The sequence below is a fragment of the Clupea harengus genome, unplaced genomic scaffold (assembly GCF_900700415.2).
Source record: "Clupea harengus unplaced genomic scaffold, Ch_v2.0.2, whole genome shotgun sequence".
Lineage (NCBI taxonomy): Eukaryota > Metazoa > Chordata > Actinopteri > Clupeiformes > Clupeidae > Clupea > Clupea harengus.
Window position 1 is genome coordinate 24,757 of NW_024879751.1, and position 21,926 is coordinate 46,682.

Below are 21,926 nucleotides of genomic sequence, written 5' to 3' on the forward strand. Positions count from 1 at the left end.
TATTGTGTGCTTCCCATTTGCTTGTGTGTGTGCTGTTCCCCTCGTTTGCAAAAAATCAAATTGAAAGCAATAAAAAAAGCATGTCATTATTCACGTTTGTAATTGTCAGTCATTGTATGCTTCCCAATTCTGATATAACAGCACTGAGTATCTACTATTTTAAGGGAATATGTTTCAGAAAAAAAGTGATGTAAGTGTTGAGTTTCCCTAATGGCATAGCTGGTGTTAGATATTTGGTCAAGATGAAGTCCTGGATTCTTAACTTCCTTCACTTAAGTAAATCAGTCAGATGTTGGATGAATAGAAAAGCAAAATGCAAGAAAAGCCCCCAGTTGACCAGTTAGCTTTCACAAGACCACAGAGCAAAATCACAGGTCAAAGACAACAGACAAAACAAGAATACTTTACAAGAACATCCACTGAGCTGAATGTGCTTTCTGTGTCACATAGCTGTGTCAAATGTTTGTCGCTAAGCTAGCCCAGAGTTGTGCTGTGTTTGTATCAAAAAGCTGAGGTGGTCCTCTTCCTCTGCTCATTCACATCATGGACTGACATGTTGGCTATATTGCACCAAGTTCCGCATCAACAGCAGCAAGCCAAGACACAAACAAGAGGGTGTGTAACTAAAAACACATTCACCTCTTTCGCTCCTTTCAATTGACGTGCAAGACTAGTCAGGTATGAACTTAAGGCAAACACTGCAGGAGCAATCTGTGTACAAGTACTGTGTCTCTTAAACCCCTGCAATCTGTGTGCAAGTACTGTATCTCCAAGGTGGTATGCAGAATTAGAATACAGACCCGGCTTGTGCTGAGCTGTCTAACTGTCACCTCTGCCCCTTGTAGACATCTGCCTTGTGTGGACAGATTATCAAAGCATGGATGGCGATGGCATGGCTAATACAGCATTCACCTTCATCTTCCTCTTCCTCATCATGCTCTTTTACAGTGCTGGAGCCACTATCATCAAGGTAAAGTCAGTAGCTAAATAGCGTTGCCACAGCGGAGGGGCAAACTAAGCCCCCACCACCTGAACAATCAGAAGTGTTGCATTGTTGTATCACACTGCTTCTTAGTGATATTTTATTGATATACTGTATTAATGGAATGAACCAAAAATAACATAATGATGGTTTACACACTTGCTAGATAGTTCAGCGATCCTTGAGGGAAAAAGATATTGATTTTGTCTTCACTGGATAAAGGTACTTGTTGCAATCACTGTTGTGGAGCTATATCTTTTGAGTTCACGCCATCTCAAGCCAGCACTTGATCGTGGGGGGTGGGTGTGCAATCTTTACTGGTCTGTGCAGACAAAATGCAAAATGCAGGAACAAATACTGTATTTTTCTGCAGTTTTATGTCATTCCAAATGTCTTAGCTTCTACATTTTAGCTCCTCAGACACAGAAGCAGACCCGTTCTAATGAAAATTATATTGTTATTGATATTCTCTGCACTTTAATTACAAATGATCTTCATTACACACACGGGGATGAGGCCTTTACTAATGGCTGATGTGTTACATCTCTTATTTCAGGTGAAATGAAGAATCCTTCCCCCAATGTACCGTACATTTTATTCTCCTTCATACATTAATTTGCCTGTGTCATCAACCTGTGCATTTTTAAAGCTTTTGTTAACTAATGCTATTTAGACTTTGTACGTACGTATTTGAATGTGATTTGACATTTTGGATTTCAATAATGATGGCAATAAAAATGATTAAAAAGGGATGGAGTTGTGTTCAGTGTGGTGCTTTATTTCTAAAGTCAGCATTTTTTTTCGTTGTGACCTGGACCTGAAAAAGTATGTGTGGGAATCTGAGGCGTGGTAAGTTGAAATAAAACAACAACAAAAATGTACATCTACAAACCCTTTAACATAAACTTGACACCAAGCATGAAGTGACAAATACAAAAGGGACTTAATATAAGTACTCATGAAAGATACAATCCTTCACTAAAATGACACGTTTACATAATTGCTATTTTAATTGAAACACTACCCAGATCTCTTTGAACCTGTTCATAAAATATGAATGTTTCTTTGGTTTCCAGTCGAGCATATACGACTTCCCAGTCTCTATGTGATGCTCCCATCTGAGGAAGAACGTCTTCACAATCAGACGTCTACCTTCGCCTGCCTTGCCCGGGACTTCTCCCCCTCCAAGCACAAATTTCATTGGGAGCGCAATGGCGACCACATTCTGGAGGGCAGCAGCTGCGAACAGAAAGGCTCGGAGGCTAATTACAGCGCCAGCAGCTACCTTGTCATCAGCGAGGCGAAATGGGCGAACGGCGACACCATCAGATGTATTTTTGAGCACACGACTGGGAACCTGTCCAAAGAGGTGAATCACTCAACTCTAGGTGAGCACTGTTTACGTTAAAAACTCATCAATGAAGGCCTGAAATCAGATGATGATAAATAAATCATCAAACAGAGCAAAGGTGAATCCCGCTTTGGTTTGAGTTTGATTAGCGTTAGAAAAATAACTTTGCTGGAAGTCCTCATGAAAAGATTTTAGTGCATTGAGCATCTCTGAGATCACTAAGTTGATGTTCCATCGTAACCTCAAATCTCAAACCTCAAGCTGCATTCTTAACTTGTGAGGGCATACAGACGTGTTTTACAATTTAGCGAGAACATAATTCACGGTGATTCATATGTTTTAAGAAGTAGTAGTAATATTTTAACACCCCTATAAAAAATATAGTGGTATAAATGTCTGCTCTAGCTGTAGTTGAGCCATTTAATGTCTCGATGATAACATTTGGATTGTCATCAATGATTAAACTATCCATCATGATTGTACAGCTATCAAACTATTAGTTATCATCAGTCATAAAACTATCCTCATGATCATCATACAAACAGATATTGAGGCACATAATAAAACTTCTGGTTATATTTGTCACTATATTTATTCATAATAATTGGTTATACATCATGCGCAGAGAAATATTCTTATCAATCTTAATTGTCCCATTCGTTGCAATTAAAGAGACATATTCTTTAATCAAGGAAGCACTGACTGTTGCACATGACGTTTAGTCCCCCGCCCCAGTGGGCAGCAGGTTTAGGGGAAGGAAGAGACATGGAGCCGGTTGCATAACGGCCACACTTGTCAGATGCAAATTGTGGTCATGTATGTCAAGAGGGCCCCGGTGTTCTGGAGAATCTGACATGTTTCTCAGCCCCTCTGGGGCAGCTGGTGCTCTGGGAGAGGGTTTCACTTCTGCTCTGAGTGGCTTTCAGGAGCTTTTTGAGGTCATGGGTTTGGCCTTGTCCTGCCACCTGGCGTGAGCCGAGCTCACTGAAGCTTGATCTAGTCTCCATTTCTTGGCTCTGCTGTCTTACTCCTCATGTTTTTAGACTCTTTACAATTGTGGTTATAATGACTACAATTATTTAATGCAGTGGCTGTCATGTAATAATATTGGTATATTATTGGCACTCTAATAATGGTACTCCACAGACATATGACAAGACAACACAAAACACTTCAACATCAGATTGGTTCATGATCCATCATAAAAATAAAAAAAAATGCAACCGAGGCACCTTCTCTCAGCTGCAGGTGAACCCAGAGTTGTTCTTCACCCCCCACTGTGGAAGGGAGAGGTTGGCTCCAAGGCCCAGCTACTGTGTGCTTCCGACGGCATCAACATGAAAGACCTGGCTGTGGAATGGACCATAGATGGTCAGCCCCAGACTACCTCCGAGACGACTGGACAGATCAGCCAACTGGAAGTCGACACGGCCCTATGGCGCAAAAGCAGCAATTACACGTGTAGGGTGAAGTCGGGCAAGACCTGGATTGTGGAAAGCATCCAAGTGTGTTCAGGTGAGCGCTCATGTACCCAATGAAAAAATATTTTATGGACAGGACTTGAACTGTGTTTTGAGATGAAGTAGCATATTCCTTTACAAACTGATTCTCAATCATGAAACTATCATAATCACACAGCTATACAAACTACCAAACCATCAGTTATTATCAGTCATAAAAACTAGACCTCGAAGTGCTGAAATTTGGTTTCTTTATTAACTAAAGCAGGAACTGTTTGCTCTTCCTTCTGCTTTTTGGGCAAACTGCAGACGGTCATTTCCAAGCACCTCACGTCCAGCTGGAGAGGCCCCGTCTCCGAGACGTCACGACGCGTGACAAGGTTGTTGTGACGTGCAAGGTGGCGGCAGCCAGCGCCAGCAAAGTGGTGTGGTGGGTGGACGATAAGGAGGAGACGTCGCACGTCACCGAGAAGAGCGAGCCTGGTGGCAGACTCATCAGCAACATCACTCTCAACGCAAGCACGTGGAAGACCCTGCGAGAGGTCAAGTGCAAAGTGGACCACCCGTGCTACCCAACCGAGGAAGCGATACAAATATCAGGTGGGAAGGCCCTAGAGGGCTCTGCGTGCCTCTCTCTGATACAGTGTGCACATTCAAAATGTCATCTGATGCAATTGCCAGCTCTAACACTAACTCGGTCTCTCTTGCTCGTTCTATCAAATCAATTTGTGCTTCATTGACACGAGAGAGTAACGTCTTGTTGCCAAAGTATTGCAAAAAGCGATAAACTGTATGGAGATATTAGCATTTGAGAATGGAAACAAATATTTGAATATATAAATACCTGAACAACAGCAATATCAGAAGTAAAGCACCAATGAATCAACTCTCTCTCTCTCTCTCTCTCTCTCTCTCTCTCTCTCTCTCTCTCTCTCTCCCTCTCTCTCTCTCTCTCTCCAGAGACTGCCAAGCAAAACCCAACAGTTACTATCAGGAGATCTTTAGAAGACTTGAAGAAAGATGGCGGCGCAGTGCTGGAGTGTCTCCTAGGAGACCTGTCCTCCCGTGAGATCTCCGTGAACCTTCAGTCCAATGGGAAGGATCTCCCTAAGACTAGGTTGTATGTCGATGTCCCTGTCCAGAAAGACCAGCAAAGCCTAACGGCTGTAAGATTCACCATTCCCAAAGACCAGAAAAGCGCGGACAAAACGTTTGCCTGTAAAGTCAACTTTGCAAACAACCAGAAGATCTCCAGTCCCACAGGAAAGCTTTTTGGTAGGCAACATACTCCGACTTTACCCACAGTGAAATGTCACACGTTGTTTCGGACATTTTAAAAATGATTTTTATTAAAACAGAACACAAAGTGATGTTTTGTCATGTTTTGTAGCTCCCCCAACACTGGAGTTGTTCTTGGCCCCTGGGTCCAGTTCTACAAAGCTGGTGTGTGTTGGCTCAGGTTTCAACCCGCAGCTGAAGTGGAAGCACACCACTAAGCTCAAGCTGAACGAGAACAGGAAGGTTTTGCTGGAAAATGACGGTCGCCTCACTGTGACCATCGAGATGGACGTCCCACAGAAAGAGTGGCACAAAGGCATGAACTTTCCCTGTGAGGTGGAAGACCAGGACCAAAATGTTAAGAACAAAGAGACCAGAGACATAAGTATTTGTTCAGGTAATGCTCCGAGTTTCCAAGCATTCTCTGTGGGCTCGTTGCTATCCTGCACCTCATGCTCATCTCCACGCAACCTTCTGATGTGTGTCATGATTTGGTAATGGCAAATTTGAAACGTCCAGAATTAAATTATTTATTTATTTTCAAATCGACAACTGGTGAATGAGGCCACACTGAACTGTTAAGCCCCCCATACTGGTGGATATACAGTATGTGTAATATTAAAGTCACTATGGAGCATGTGCATCTCTCATGCTTTGACTGCATGATAGAGCTTTGTGACTTATCTGTGATTTACAGGGGCACAGCTTGGGCTGTAATTTCTTGTGACATTTCTTTTTAAATTGCATCCTCAAAATCTATGCAGTAATGAATTCAGTATACATGTTCTTCACAGATTTTGTGAACAGCAGACTTATTGAGTGAGTTTAGAGGGCCCCTTACAGTTGTATAAATAAAAAATACAGTCAGGAACATCGTCCCAGTGATAGGCACAGTTTAGGAGCTTTATTTCTCAGACAATCACATTTTTGGCTTTCAGAATGTAAAGTAGTTAAACCGTTGGGATTGCAGAGGCGACTCGTGTGCTGCAGAGGTTTGAGGCTTTGTAGCGGCAAGAATAGACTGGAGAGTTTCATGCAAACTATGTGTATCATCATTTGCACTTCACGTCCCCTGAGTACTCCACCTCTCACATTCCTGTCATGGGTCAGTGCTAAATGACTGAGCCTTCAACAGAAGAGCCATGAGGTCTATCAAGGTCAATGTTAAATGTATTTCCTAAACATGGGGATGTGCTGTGTCAATATACACATGTCAAGGAATACTGTGTGCGGACTTTGAATACACCAACAATACTTCAACGTTAACATTTTGTAGAATGTTAAAGTTGAAGTATTGCTACCCAAATGTTGTCTAATTGGCATTTAAAACTGAACTGCAATCACAAAAGTGCATATGAGCAACTAATGTGCTAGGGCATAGCTTTACACCAGCTTACTAAGCATGTAAGAAAAGGTGTTTTCAGGGAATGAACTAATCTATGGACCTACATTGACTTAAAGTTTTACATGGCACTGTTCAAGACTACTCCATTTTCTAAACCTCTTCTTGAAAGTAGACAAAAGATATACAGAATTAAATTTACTCTAATGACTCATTATTACTACAGAGTTGGCACATACACTGTCACTACATATTTACGTATTACGTAATTAGGGATTATTTGCCGGTAGGTTGGGAATGAGGCATTTGTGTGTTTCTCTCTGCAGCACTTGCCGGCACCCCGGTGTGTTTAGAGCGCTGCAGAATGAACGCTCTAAAGAATATCTGTCCGCTCATCCGATAGAACACGGAATTCAAAACCTGCCCTTGTTGAAGACAGCACTGAAAGGAAGGAATGTTCAAAACTCAACCTCCTGAAAGGTTAAGTCTTAGGGTGCAGATTTAACCTGCTGTGTGCTCTCTTGTCTTTTCTTCTCTTAGTGTCCCCGCACTCTGTGTTTGCGGATATTTATCTCACGGGCCCCTCTCTCAGAGACAAGGACAAGAACAACGTGCCGGTCACTTGTCTGGTGGTCGGCTTCAACATCTCAGACCTGCCCGTCATCTGGAAAGTGGGTGGGGAGGTCACCTCCGAGGGACTCACGACGCTGCCTCCGTCCGAAAATGACAACGGAACCCAGAGCGTACGCAGCGAGTTGAACCTGCAGGCCAGCACATGGCACGGACACGCCGAAGTCTCATGTGAGGTCAGGAGGGCTTGTGACCGCGATGCACTGGCCAGACGCATCTCAAAAGCAAAAGGTGAGTCGCCGACGACCAGTCAGTCATGCTGCAAAAGTAACAAATGTGTCAAACAGGTTATGTTCTGTACATGCTTGTGCATGAATGAACTCCTCATACCTCATAGGATAATTATATCAGGTGGGAAGGCCCTATAGGCCTCTACCTGCCTCTCATACTTAAATGAAATAATACGCTTCACAAAGGGTTTAAACACACACACACACACACACACACACACACACACACACACACACACACACACACAAAATTTCCCATAACACAACTGTGCTTGCTGGACATCCTCAGTCATGCAACGCCCCAGAGTGAGGATCCTGAGGCCCTCCGATGCCAATCTGGTCCATTCCAACGGTTCTAGCCTGCTGTGCGAGGTCTTGGGCTTCTCGCCAGCCGACGCGATCGTCCACTGGGAGGCCAACGGCACGCAGCTGCCTACCTCTCGTTACACCAACGGCCCTGTGAGCAGCGATGCCAAGGCCGGCACGTACACCACGCACAGCATCCTCCTTCTGCCGCCGTCTCAGCGGCACGAGGGCTCGTTCACATGTGTGGTCAGACACGAGTCCTCTGCCGAACCGATCTCTGACACGGTGGAAAACCTGTTTGGTGGGTTTGACTCTCAGGATTTTCCTTGGGGGTATCATACCCAAAGACTGTACAAAATATGGACATTGTGAGCTCAGTTCAAAAGTGAGGCACCTAGACAGAACCACAGGATGTAATAGACTTTACCAAATATGGTTGGGCTCCTTGCCGACCTGAACGATATTCTGGCTTCATTTCTGTCCATACTTTTTACAGTCATTGATCATACTTGGATAGCAATATTAGCATAGCTTCTGGAGTTTTTACATGTGCTGATGAAATGTATCTATCTGTCTATCTGTCCATCTCACTCTCTTCTCCTGTGTCTGTTCTTCCATCCTGTATCTGTTCCTCAGCCTCAGTGGTACACTCCAAGCCAATCGTCACCTTGCTGCGGAGGACGGCTGAGCTGGTGTGTCTGGTGTATGGCTACAGCCCTGAGTCCATCGACATCACCTGGCTGAAGAACGGCATCAGCGTTGAGGCTTCGGACCAGCGAACCGATCTGCCATCCAAGGGACCGGACGGGAAGTTCAGCGTCCACAGCCACCTCAACCTGTCGTCCGGCGAATGGGACAGTGGTGTGAAGTTCACCTGCAATGTGACTCACATCACAGGTGCACTGTCTGTCAGCACTTTCAAACCAGGTGCCAATCATCTCGGTTCTGCTATTCACACATTCACACACCATGTGCTGACTTTAGAAATCACTTAAAGCAGCAGTAAGGAGTTTTGGTCAACACCTAGTGAGCTATCTACCTAAAACTACCAAATGCCTTACAAACAGCACCAGCAGCCCGGCTGGCACTGACAAAAGCTTGCTAAAATGCTAGACCACACATGACCACAAAATGAGTTGCCTTTAAAAATTACATACCTAAAAGTGGCAAATTGTTGCATAATGTTGCTTTAAAATATGTTCATCTTAGGAATGTTTGAAATGTGCTCTCTTAGAGATCATCGTTTTCTTATTGCCTTGTCTCTGCAGCTTACCAACAGTGTTTGTTTTTTTGCTGTCTTTTCTTTTCCACTCCATGAAACCATGTTTAGAGCCAAAGGATGAAGTGTTGTTTGTTGATAACAACATGGCAGACGCTGTTCCTGAGGACACTGTGGCAGAAGCTATGAACATGGTCTGGGCTCTCCTCTTCCTTTTTCTCTCCTGTCTCCTCTACAGCTGCACTGTCACTCTGATTAAGGTGAGGAGCACATCATATGATCACAGTCTTACACATGGACTTAAGCTTAAGGACATGAAACACGGCTAAAGGGCAATTTGGTCTGCCACAATAACCTGCGCTGTAAAGGGAAGACTGTTGATAGAGATTATGGCCCTAAGACCATTTAGATTTGTATTTACAAAATATCATTCCAAATGCCAAGACTCGCAGATAGACTAAAAATTGCAGCATATAGCTACAGTATATATATATAGAGCGCCATGGGAATTAAGACATTTTTACAGCAGAAAGGCACTGGTATGTTGTGAATCATTTGATGACATTTTCTCTATGTAAGTCACATCACTATTCATTTCTCTTTCAGCTGAAATGAAGGGCTGCACGTAGAAAGCCTGCTCTTGCTAACCCGTGGGAAGATGGAAAGAAGATGACTGTGTGGTTATTTCTTACTTAAAAGCTTCTTGGCGAGTTTAATTGTTTAGATGTTTTCTTTTGAATAGTTAAATGTTTTCGTATCATGCAATTTCATATGACACCTTTTATCGTCTTGACTTTAGCACTTACTTGTTATGGAACTGAGAAGTGAAACTTCAATCTTAAATGATTTTATGCATACATGAGTTTATATAAATGAAAGTATATATTGAATAAAGACATATATCCCAGAACTGTGCAAATGTTACAACTGTTAATAAATATTGCAATTTTGTCACAAAAACTGTGTTTCTATTCTCTGCAACATTTGTTTATTGATACACCTGAATGCTCATGAAGCATGAATTGAAATACCCATAATTTCCACAAGAGGTCTCTCTCTCTCCATTTCACCCTCCCCTTCTAATTAGCTCTCCTTCTATCTATCTACCTATATATCTATATATCTATCGATCTGATTAGCTCTCCTTCTATCTTTCTACCTATATATCTATATATCTATCGATCTGATGTTGCACATTATCAAACAAATTAAATACCAACCAGAGCACAGATTATTTGTGGTGAATGTATCGCAACGGCCCGTATTAACGCCCGAGACCTATTAACAGCCTCAGGCGGGTACATGTTACTTAATATTTATTTCTGTATCAACCAGGATAACAGATTTTAAACACCATACGCTCCTACCCAAAAGGGGTATTTAACTTGTATGTGTGCAAAACATTGCAGTTGTACAGCGTTATTTAGTGTTCTAGACAGCGATTTATTTCTGTGTGTACAAACCCTCATGGAACGAACTGAACGGATTCGATTTCGCGACGAGAATTTTGAGGGTTATAGAGCTTTCCATAGACATATATACAGAAAGGCTGTTAATGGGTTCCACCTCCGGTATCAGCTAATTTTGCGTGTCGGTCTACACAACGGAAAAAAACTGAAAACACGTTTCAGTTGAAATCCAAACAAGTGACCAGTCCTAATCTAGACACCCACCGCTACTGAAATATGTAAGATTGATTGATTAAAGATTTTTCGATCTATAAATGTTTTTAACTGTTTGTCACTTTTTTAAAAGCTGGGGCGTTAATAGGTATCTTTACGATACAGACATTAATAATAATAATAATAATATTAATAATTATCCTTTTAAGCTAAGGGACTGTGGCTTTAGAGCACTACAGGGTTGATGATGTTTAGTCTCATGCCCCAGTGGGCAGCAGTTTGGGGGAAGGAAGAGACATGGAGCCGGTTGCATAACGGCCCTGCATGTCAGATACAAATTGTGGTCAAGTATGTAAAGAAGGCCCAGGGTTTCTGTCCAGGTGTTTGTAGAATGACATTTCTCAGCCCCTCTGGGCCAGATGGTGCTCTGGGAGAGGGTTTCACTTCTGCTTTGAGCGGCTTTCAAGAGCTTTTTTCGTAGCCAGTTATCAGACTTTATGCCTGCACCTGCCTGGAGCTGCTCACTGAAGCCAGACCTGGTTCCAGTCACAGTCTCTCAACTCTCCCTTATATGGTCATGGTTGTGTTGTCAGACAGCACAGCACAGAACAGGAAGCCATTTGCATATTATTGTATGATATTGTCAATATTCAGCAAAAGGATTACTCTGATGTCTGTAGAACAACATATCTTCACATGTGTATGGTGAGGCCTCTAGCAGATTTACAGTTGCAGGAGATTTCTCCTGGAGCGATGATTAGCCAGATACATTTGTGACCACATCCTTCTAATCATACTTAACCTCACCCAACCCTTATCACATTAATTACAAAACAGCAAACCTGAACAGAAACAGTGTTTTCTTTTAGTTAGCCCCTTGCAACTTCCATTGAGACTGAACCCTGCCACCCATAATAATTACAAGAACAAGATGAGACAACAGAAACTCCAACTCCACACACACACACAAAAGGTCTCATTTTTTGTGAGTGTGTGTGCTCCTTCTACCAAAAAAGTCGAATATCATTCTACTCTAAAGACTAGAAAAAAGCTTCCTGTAAATGTTCCTTTGAACTTAACAACTACACTAGAAGAATGAGATTGTTTAAAAAGATATTTCACATTCGCAAGTTTACTTGACCACATCATTCCACATTGACTATGACCTTGTCTGACCTTGTCTGATGGGTTCAGAATGGCACAGGAATATACAAAGTATATTTTGAACGTATACAAAAAAAGTATGTGTTGCTTCCGGTGTATTTGTCGCTGAAAGTCCCACATCTCTCTCAAGATGTGCATATGTTGTATACCAAAATGTGTATATGTTGTATACCAAGATATGTATATGTTGTATACCAAGATGTGTATATGTTTCATAGGTTGAGGCACCTCTGTGTAGTGTTTAGATTGAAGACACATCATCCAGCCTGCCCAACTGGAACATGTGTGAGGTAAAGGGCCTCAGCGACAAAACAGATTAACAACTGAGTTTTATGATGCCATCAGAGTGCTATTACGGGTTTGCATAATAATATCACAACTTAAACCGTCAGTGACAACACAGATACAACAGATAACTGTTTTGCATATTTTGTTCTCCAAATTCATTTGCGGGATGCAACCTCATCTAAGCTTCTTCACACTAGCCTAGCAGAACAGGATCTATGGGCCACATTTATTTTCAGTGGCGTTCAGTGCTTTAAGTTGCCTTTGATAGATATTTTATATTACAGTTTTTCTCGATTGCTTAAGAACGATTTTGAAAACAGGGCAAACATTTTTCAAAACACCTCAGATCTTTTGGAAAATGAAACACTCTTGTAAAAACTATACCCTAATTTATCAAGACCATATTTTGTTACCATATGAAACACACATGTTGCTTTGACTTAATTCTGTTTGTACCAGTTACAAACTGCTGTTGCAAACCTAAAAGACTTTTAGCAATTCTACTTCTCAGTGATTGAAGTACACAGAGAAAGTGCAAATATACAATAAATTCACCAAACACTACACAAGACCAATGCTGCAAACTGATGAAAATATAATTTATTTCTCTCTATATACTTAAATCAGTCAATATGTCAACATGGAGAATCACAACAAAACATGTCCCAGTTTTCCTGCTACTACAGTAGTGTGCAGAACACTGTAAGCTCAGCAAATATCAGACAAACGTAAAATTCTGTATTCAGCACAGGTTACAATTACAGTTAAAAAAAGAGAAAAAAAAAGATTGAGAAAAAAAACTGAAGATACAGTACAGATAAAGTTGTTTCATTTGAACTTGATGTCTTTTCAGGATGTGTGCCAGTGTTGACTGAGAGACCTGATGGACATTATTGAAAATGGCGTGGTCACTGATAATGTTGGCTTGAATCTCTCTGAGCCTGATAGCATTATTGGTCAAAACCATGTTTATGATCTCTCTCTCTTGTTCTTGCGTGAATATGGGCCCCCTTCCTCCTTTCAAGTTAATTTGATACATTTGGAATTGCAAGGAAGTGACATTTTGATATACTTCTGCGTATAATGTATACAAGTGCTTTTAGTGTTTGGCAAATCACTGTGTGTATTGTTTTGCAAAAAGTGTGAGGTTGACATATGCTTATAGTGGTGCAAATCCGGGCCGATGTTTTGCTCCTTGACTATACGGTTTTGATAATTGTGTAATACTTTTGATTTTAGTGTTTATGCAATCGTAAAAAACTGTAAAGGGTTAGACTGCCACCTGCTGGTGATAACTGAGTAATTCAGTCGAGAACATTGGATGGCATAGTTGTTCTGCCCTGCTTTTAGTTAGAAAAACGTAATGTAATATCTTGCAAAACAATGTGACATGAATTAACAATAAACATTTGTATTATGTGGATGATGCATAGAGAACAAGAAATATTTTTCATAAAAATGAATTAATTGTATTCATAATAATATGCATTGATATCTAAATAAAATGCTCCGATACAGTTAGAGTTATCAAAGTATATTTTTTAAATATAACTATATGTTTATCTTGGGTAAATTCTACTTGTGCTTTTGTTATGCTTTTGGTCTGATATCTTGCAGAGAAAAGAGTCAAACACTGAGACTCCAGTTAAATACCCATACAAGCAACTTCTCTGGTGCTGTGTTATAAACCTAGAGAAAGCAATCATTTTGGCTTTATTGGATTCTTAAGGGGATTGAAGTCTCACACGGTGCTTGCAGTGATCTGCATCTAACCCTTCTTATTAAACCTATTTCAGGGCCTTGGAGCCAACACATACCACATGCCAAACAGTATGTGGGCATGCTGTACTAAGTCAAACAACACTGCATGCAGTGCTTCTACAGGTTTCACGCTGCACCTCACTGGCTCACAATGGCAATGGCATACTCTCCAGATTTTGACCTGTTCCAACCTAGGTGATCTGGGCAGCCAGAACAGTGTAATGGCTGATCCAGAAAAAAAAACGAATACTCTTCTGGGCTGGTATGCAAAATCCACTGTATAAGGTGCATGAGCTTTCAAGGGGGATTGTTAGTTATGAAAGAAGGCCTTTGCTTAAACCATTCCTATTATATTTAGATATTTTTGAGTACCCGTAGGTAGCTTGTGCATAAAAGCTAGAAAAAGGGTAATAGCACCCCCATGTGGCAAAAATGACACAACACAGCTCAACACAGGACCAATTACAGTGACAATCGTGGTATAGGGACAGTAGTCCAGGTAAAATAGCGTTTTACGACAGACTAATTGTAAAAGACTTTTTTTCAGCACAGATCATTTCTGAGGTGTCCAGAACAACATACTAAAAGTCCTAAGAAATCCTAGTTGAGGAAATATGTTTAATTCTCATCAATCTGAGATGTGTGCTAATAATGCATGGCAAAAATACACCTCAAAAATGTATTTTTTTTCCTTTACTCCTATCAAAATGAAACTTTACACAATGAAAGTACCCATGAAAAGTAAAACAATTTGTATTACAAGTTTCTTTTGAAATTAATTTGTATATGCAAATGAGCTATACACTAATCGAATATGCCCAAAATACATCCAAATAGGCTTATTTTTTTCCTTTACTCCTACCACAATAAAACTTTACATAGTAAAAGTATACATGAAAAGTAACTTTTTTTGTATTACAAGTTTCTTTTGAAATTAATTTGAATATGCACATGAGCTCCACACTTATTGAATATGTCCATAGGCAGAAACACCTTCATATGTATGACAAATACATCGGCCCAATCTTCATCCAATCATCCTACTGCCAATGGGAGATGGCAATGCTGCTTTTAGACTGGCCTCTAACCTGAAAACTGCCTGGCTTGGTAGTACCTGCCAGGGGTATGGTGTTTCTGCCTATGCAATTAGGACATATTCAATAAGTGTGATGCTCATGTGCATATTTAAATTCATTTAAAAAGAAACTTGTAATACAAAAAAAGTTACTTTTCATGTATACTTTTACTATGTAAAGTTTTATTGTGGTAGGAGTAAAGGAAAAAAATAAGCCTATTTGGATGTATTTTGGGCATATTCGATTAGTGTATAGCTCATTTGCATATTAAAATTCATTTTCAAAGAAACTTGTAATACAAAAAATGTTACTTTTCATGGGTACTTTCATTGTGTAAAGTTTCATTTTGATAGGAGTAAAGGAAAAAAATTACATTTTTGAGGTGTATTTTTGCCATGCATTATTAGCACACATCTCAGATTGATGAGAATTAAACATATTTCCTCAACTAGGATTTCTTAGGACTTTTAGTATGTTGTTCTGGACACCTCATAGAAATGATCTATGCTGAAAAAAATTATTTTACAATTAATTCTATTATTGGCTCCAAAAAGGGTTAATTTGCCTGGCCTACAGGGCCAGATGCTGAGTCCACTTCTTAATCTTCTTACCAGAAAGCATATGCAGAAGATTAAGCAACAAGAGCAGCCTGTTTGATAAGATAATATAAGTAGTGCTTTCTACTCAATGTGAAAAACAGAACATTCTCCTGTCCGTCCGTGACCGAGACGGACGGTTCACTTGGTCCCCGGGCGCTGAGAAGCTGCCCACTGCTCCTGGAGGGTCCTGGAGGAAGGATGGTCCGGGATGGGTCAAATGCAGAGCGTACGTTTCACAGCGACCTCAGGCCTGCGTGTGTTTGTGTGTGTGTGTCCTGTGTCGCCTCCATAAATACACGTGTGTGTTGCAGTGTGCCGCTTGTGGCAATAAAAGAACTGACTGAAGTCAGCCTTGTTTGTTTTGTTGTTGAAGTGTAAATAGGGTCAGATGTCAGAGCAGTGTGTAAAAAGTAAACAATGACAGCCAATCATATAGGCCAAGATCCATCCCAACACAGGCAGGCATAGTGTACATCTACTTGGGTGGTGTGATCACAGGGAGGTTTTTTTTAATGCTGCACATGAGTTGTTTCTCTTCCTTCCTCAATCAGAATGAGGGCTTACTGGCAAAGATGGCAGTGAGGTCATCCAGGATTCCCTGGGTGACCAAGGAAACTCCTTTCTTAAAGAGACAGCGTACAATATAGCTTCTGGATTTGCAACTGGACTGTTTCTCCTCCTCCTTTTCTCGCATTTGTCAAATTAGCACATACATTGAGAATTTAAAGGATGAATTATAGCACTAACAGCTTTAAATTAGGTAACAGTTGTTATTTATGCTTTACTTTGTGTCTCCCGCACTTTATTCCTCTGGTTATTTCTTCTCCCCTTGTATGTTCATCCTTTTCCTGACCCTCCCTGACACTCATCTTGTTACCATTTCTATACTTAAGGATTAAGGATTTGCTCCTTGAGATTGATCATTGACTTTAGGCTACTTGTTGCTAGCAAAACTAGCATGTGACAAACCAGCAAAAGAAGAAAGTATATTATTTGCAAAATTAACATTTTGGGGGATTGACTGTATGGCCTGTACAATAAAAAATTACATAGACCCATTATTTCAGTAAGTAAGTGTTGTTGTAGCCGACATTAAATTGTAACTGTATTTCGTGCCATAAGAAAGAAAGGACAATTGGAATTAAAAAAAACAGCTAATATGTCAATGTCGGTGTGTTTTGGTGCATATTTACCAGTAGGCTATGCTGTGAATTTTGTTAGATTCCAGTGATATTTCTCATGTACAGATATCTTGTGTATGTCCCTCCACCACTACCAGGCCCGTAGGCCCAAATTCCAGTAAGGTTAGCAGGTTAATCTTAATGGATGCAGGCCATATGCCGATCCACGGGGAGACATCTCCTCTTGGTTCCTCTCTCTAAGATGTGTATATGTTGTGCAGGATACCTCCTTGCGCCTGGGTTCTTAGGCTGAAGGACATTGATTGACTGTCATGGTCATGTATGTGTATGTGTGTGTGTTAGAGATTGTTATGCATTTCATCCGGTTTACGTAATGCCACCAGTTAAATTAGCCCGTGCCCGAGGCTCAGGGGATCAGAGCGACTCGTGGAGCAAGGAAGAACCATCTCCTGAAGACGACCCCCGACACGCACCCGCGTGTGCCCAGCGACTCTTAGAACTCTGCTCAACTTAGAATACTTAGGCTCAGAAAAGTACTTAGTGATATTTCTTGTCTGCCACAATAAATATCTTTGGCTCTGATCCGAACCGCTCCAGCTTCCTTGATTGAGACAACCAACTAGACCACCTTTTAGAATTAAGTGTAGTAGCCTAAATATAGAAAAGAATCTTACAATTTCCAAATGTCCAAATCTCATCTAATTAAATCTATGCTAAAGTTTCAAGGTTAGGCCTTCAGTGGCATTTATAATGTAAACCATGTAAACCAATCAGGGGAGTTCTGTCACACTTAAATTATCATAGAAATGCATGTTTTAGCTACACTTGCTACGTAGTCAACTGACTACAAACTATTATTATCAAAACAATGGCACTACTAGACATGGTAGTTTTGGTCAAATGGAACTGCCCCAGCCAATGAATTAGGCTACTTGCCTTGATGTAGCTTAACCTTTGCCTGGGCAACATTTGTTTGTTGTTCATCTGAGTCAGCTTTATGCTGATGTATTCTAAAAAAAAAAAAAAAAAAAAAAAAAAAAGGTCAAGCTAGAACAGTTAATCAGGCATGTGTCAAACACTTATTGTATTGTTGGTGTGTGGGCTGAACAGTCTGCAACCTCAAACAGGATCAAATTCAACATGCACTAGTCAGCGATAGTGCGCTTCCTTCCACCATAAGCCAACATTGTCATGCTCACTATGTGCACACCACCAAATAAGTTAAAGGTCAAAGGTTACTAGTGTGCTGAAGTTTCAAAAATGTCTCAGCATTGTGCGAAGCCTGTGTCTTTCCTTTAGTCCATTTTGTACATTTGTTAGTGGACAAGGAATATATTGATAACATCAAATGCTTTGAACAGAAGGTAAAGGCACACAGTGTGTCTTTAGAATCCCAATATTCCTATAACAGCCCACACCATTGTTTTATCAACAATTTCTCTGTTCGTCTGTCAATGTACATTACATCAAGAAGGCCTCCCAATGGCAGCAACCAGAGTATGGGATACAATCAAAGTCAAAAACATTTGGAGCTTGTGAAACGGCAGTGTTGCCAGAAATAATAATGTGGGTGAGCCTGTAGGTGTGCAAGGAACGAAGCAAAAAGTGATCAGTATATCAACCATAACATAATTGTATTTCTTATTATTCTTATTTAAGAGTATTTGTCTTTGCTACTATCAGTTTTATACATTGTATCAATAGCAGGCAACTGGTTTTGTTTACTGTTGCTTGGCAACATGTGGTAGTTTCAAGTGATAAGGTGGTGGAGGTGAGCTACAATATTATTTATAGTTATAGTTATGGTTACAATATTTAGCAGATGCTTTGTCCAACATTACATAGATATATAAAATACAAGAAATAGTATAAATGAAAACAATATAAATGGTCGATAATAATAATGAAAATAATAATACTGATAAATAATAATAATAAGGACTATTTGATTATATTTATATGGTATGCCTCAAACAAACTAACTAATTAGACAGATGATGTTTAAAAAGGTGAGTATTAAAAATGCTTTTGAACTGTACCAAGGCTGTTACTGGAACGGTCAGCACTAAGTACCACTACTGAGGAACAAAAGTCTCGACTGCCATCTCTTGCTGCTGAGAGAAGGCAAAGACAATAGACGCTCATCAGAGGAGTGAAGTGGTCGAGAGGGGAAGTCGCGCTGAAGCACGGTATTTAAATTGGATGGTGCCACCCCAGTGGCTGTCCTACACCATAGTACCATCCAGGCTCATCATGAAACTACAGGACCTGAACATCAGTCCCTCCATGTGCAGCTGGATATTGAACTTCCTGACAGACAGGCCACAGGCAGTACGGCTAGGTAACATCACCTCAACCAGTCTAACACTCAGCACTGGTGCCCCACAGGGTTGTGTGTTAAGCCCACTGTTGTACTCCCTGTTCACCTATGATTGTGCAACCACTAACAGCTCCAACACCATCATTAAGTTTGCTGATGACACCACCATTATCGGCTGCATCAAGAATTGTGATGAGTCTGCCTACAGAGCAGAGGTGGCAACAATGACATCCTGGTGTCAGGATAACAGCCTGCTGCTTAATGTAGCAAAAACCAAGGAGTTGATAGTGGACTACAGGCGGCTGCAGGGAGAACATGCACCCATTCACATCGGGGGCACAGCTGTGGAGAGAGTCAAAAGTTTCAGATTTCTTGGTATCAATATCAGCGAGGATCTGAGCTGGACACACCATATTGGTGTGGTTACAAGGACAGCGAAACAGAGGCTCTTTTTTCTGCGGCGACTATGGAAATTTGGCATGGACTGCACTGTACTGACCAATTTTTACCGCTGCACCATTGAGAGCATACTGACTGGTGGAATTACAACATGGTTTGGCAACAGCACTGCCCAGGACAGGAAGACACTACAAAGAGTGGTCAAATCTGCACAGCGTATTACAAGGACTGCATTGCCATCCATTCAGGACCTTTACAGCCAGCGCTGCAGGAGGAAGGCCAAGCGGATCATTTCTGACCCTAGTCATCCCTGCCACAGTCTTTTCTCCCTCCTGCCTTCTGGAAGGCGATACAAGAGTATAAGGTCCCGTACCAGCAGATACAGGGATAGTTTTTACCCACATGCCATCAGGATGCTGAACTGTCCTTGAAATATCTTTTTGCACTACAATTTTTTTCTCTTTTTCCTACCCTTTTTCTCCATTCTCCAGTATTTATTTATTTATTTATGCTGGATACTCCATTCTCCATTTATTTATTCTCTAAGTTGAACGGACATTGAGCACAAAGAATTTCATTACTGATAAATGCTGTTTATGAGTAAATGATAATAAACTTGAACTTGAACTTGAACACATAGACATATATATATATATATGTATATATGTCTATGGTCCTACAGGCGAGGGTGAGGGATTTACAGTCAGGTGTAGCAGCTACAGGGAGCCAGTGGTTGATCAAAGACCAAACCTGCCGCCGCATTCTGTATAATCTACACATGCAGACGGGCCTGGTAAAATGGCATTGCAATAGTCTAGTTTAGAAATAATCAGTGCCCAAGAAGTTATGTGACATATTGTGTGAGATAGGGGGTCTTCCGAATATTATGGAGTGTGAACCGACAAAAGACCTTGAGACAGAAGCTACATGCACAGAGTCTTCCACATGTAGGTGTGACAGCCCAGCCAGTAGAAACGGGGCTGAAACCGATGGAAACCGCATCTTGGCAGTTCCGAAGTGGCCGCCCCCACTGAGCCATGGACCAACTGAAGAACTCGGGAGCACGGGCAGTGAGGCCCCCAGGAGCTGCGGGACATCACAAAGACCCCCAGGAGCCAGTGGCTAGAGTCCTAGACGGTGAGACAGGGCCACTGTGTGGAGGGACTTGGAGCCCTAGCTCTCTGGACATTTTACATTTAGTCATTTAGCAGACGCTTTTATCCAAAGCGACTTACATATGTGCGACTTACAATGTATACACGTTTTACATTTACACTGATGGCACACTGCACATCAGGAGCAATTACGGGTTCAGTGTCTTGCTCAAGGACGCTTCGACAGGGAATCGAACTAAGAACCTTCTGATTAGCCCCTAGGAGCTAGGGCTAGGGCTGTCTCCGCTGCTGGATACTGAGGGAGGCTATTGCTATCACTCGGGGTGGCAGCTCGCATAGCAGTCTTCGCTGAGTCTCAAGCCTCATGGCACTGGCAATGCTAGCACTGCTCTGCTTCACATGGCTGTTGAGACAGGACATCTGCATCGGTGTGAATACGGCCCACTCAGTTACGAAGCTCAAAGTCTTCATTTTGCAGTCTCAAGCCACCGAGCAAGCTGCCCCTTCAGCTCTTTGAGGTTAAGCCGCCAGGTGGGAGAAGCATGATCAGTGCGCAGCAGGAACCGTCTTCCACATATAGGCTCTAAAGTGGCGAATTCCCAGGATAATAGCCAGCAGCTCTCGACAAGTAACACAGTAATTTCTCTCTGGTCGGCTGAGCGAGCAGCTTACCTGTTCACCATGCATCAGGCATCTGTTTATGTGCATGCTCGTGAATTGGCCAGGTTTGAACCTTTCATACAGCCATTGACATGGATTGAGCGTTCCCAAAACTGGCTGCCCTTTACAAAATATATCTCACAATATAGAGTAGAGCACAGGCAGAACTTTTCTTCAGTCCCAATACTCTATTAAACACGTTTTGCATGCCACCATGGGCGCGGAGTGCTTTGTAACTTGCGCTGCTTTTGATTGAAAGAGAGAGCTGCAAACATCAATCAGAATCAGAATCAGAATCAGAATCAGAATCACGTTTATTGGCCTACTAGTTTGCACAAACAAGGAATAGGGTGGCCAACAAGTTTGTGGGAATGAAATGTCAGCATGCTGATGTTCTCAGAGTTATAGGCCTATAACACGGTCACTTTGAATGTGAAATCAAAAAAGCTAGGCTGTTAGACTTTTTAAGAATCCATCAATCAGTTGTATGTCTAAATCAATGCAATTTATTGTAAAATGTATTGTCAATTTAAAGGTACAGTGTATAGTATTTAGTGGCACCTAGTGAGGTTGCTAAATTTTCAACCAACTGAGTACCCCCTGCCTGTACAAGTCTGTACAAGAACCTATATGGTGGCCGTCAAATGCCGCTTGGCATGATTATGGATTAAGAATTATGCCGTGCACATTGCATGTTTATTATGTTTGCAGAAAATGAAGAAAACACACACACTAACAGATATAACTAAGAGAAATAATTAGATAATAAAAATGTGGATTTCATGTAATTCACTTACTTTGAATAAGTGTTTCGTTGATTTAATTTCCCACCAATTGATAAACTAAACACAGCTGCGGGAAAATGGCTTACTTCAGTGTACAAACAGGTTTTTCTTGATGGACCTAGATCATCGACCATCATATTGATATACTGTCAATATACATTTTATATACAGTCAATGGCCTAGACTATCAGGGACAG

General features: G+C 41.3%; 1 long non-coding RNA gene across 1 annotated transcript; it reads left to right on the top strand.

The window, feature by feature from the left end:
• The first annotated feature begins 8,930 nt into the window (after positions 1–8,930).
• On the top strand, positions 8,931–9,758 carry LOC122130224. Its single transcript, XR_006151844.1, has 2 exons — positions 8,931–9,058; positions 9,405–9,758. It is a non-coding gene; the product is annotated as an uncharacterized LOC122130224 (long non-coding RNA).
• Positions 9,759–21,926: the final 12,168 nt, after the last annotated feature.